Source organism: Otolemur garnettii, unplaced genomic scaffold, assembly GCF_000181295.1.
Source record: "Otolemur garnettii isolate 467f Iridium unplaced genomic scaffold, OtoGar3 scaffold00068, whole genome shotgun sequence".
In the NCBI taxonomy this organism is placed as follows: domain Eukaryota; kingdom Metazoa; phylum Chordata; class Mammalia; order Primates; family Galagidae; genus Otolemur; species Otolemur garnettii.
In genome coordinates, this window is record NW_003852463.1 from 2,398,925 (window position 1) to 2,400,123 (window position 1,199).

The following is a 1,199-nucleotide window of genomic DNA, read 5'->3' on the forward strand; positions in this document are numbered from 1 at the left end:
TGTGACAAACATTTGGTATAAGCATTCCGACTTTTCTCTGCATGTTTGGGTATGCTATTTTTAAATTATATTTTTCCTAAAATAAATTAGAACATACTTTTCATCATTTTTCTTTGCTTGGAGCTACATTTGGACATTTTTTTTTCCATGTCAATAACCCCTCATCATCTCTGGTCATGGCTGGAAGGTATTATGTTACTGAAATAAAACAATTTGGTGGCGCCTGTGGCTCCAAAGGGTAGGGGGCCAGCCCCATATGCTGGAGGTGGCGGGTTCAAACCCAGCCCCAGCCAAAAAGCTGCAAATAAATAAATAAATAAAATAAAAACCCTAAGAAAAGACATAAAAAAAAAATAAAACAATTTATTTCTCCAGTTTCCTCCTGCTGTACTACAGCTCGGTACTAGTTTTTGGTGTTGATAAATGTTACAGAGTTGAATCTCCCTCTACACACATCTTTGCACATTTGACTAGTTGTTCTCTTGAGATCTATCCCCTAAAAGTTGGATTGAGCCTCTTTTAGGGATTCTGATACATCTTGTCTAATTATTCTCCAGCAAGGATCTCCCATTTCACCGTTCCATCAAAGATGAGGAGTCTGCACATTTCTTTCTACTTGTCCTATGGTGTTACCATTCCTTGATTTCCTTGCCAGAATGATAAGCAAGACCTGTATGCTGGTTTTCTTTTTGCTTACTTGCTTTCTAGTGAGCTTCCTTTCATAGTTTTTTTTGGAAACTCTTTCCCTGGTATGATCACAGTCATATTTAATCCTTCTTTAGTGAATTCCCTATTCATATCTTGACTTCATTCCATACATTTGGTTTCTGTTTTTCTTATTAATTTTTAGGAAGGGAACATAAACAGTGAAGGTTCAAGCATGTGAGGAAAACTCCATAGGAAACTTGAAAAGGGAACAGCAAGGTGGTAAAGGGAGACCAGGAAAGAAGGGTGGTCTGATCTGAAGAGTCATTTATTGAAGCAAGCTGGGTGGTGTCTGCGCCCAGAAGCTTCTGCCATTGACATTATTTTGTGGACTCCTGGTTGCTATCAGGTTTGACTCTGCAGGGCCAGGATCTGTTGTGCATCTCCACTCTGATCTTACCTTTCCTTATTAACCCCGACTGACCCAGCATCTTAGTCCATTTGGGCTCCTATAACAAATTGCCATGAACTGGGTAGTTTGTAAACAGAGATCT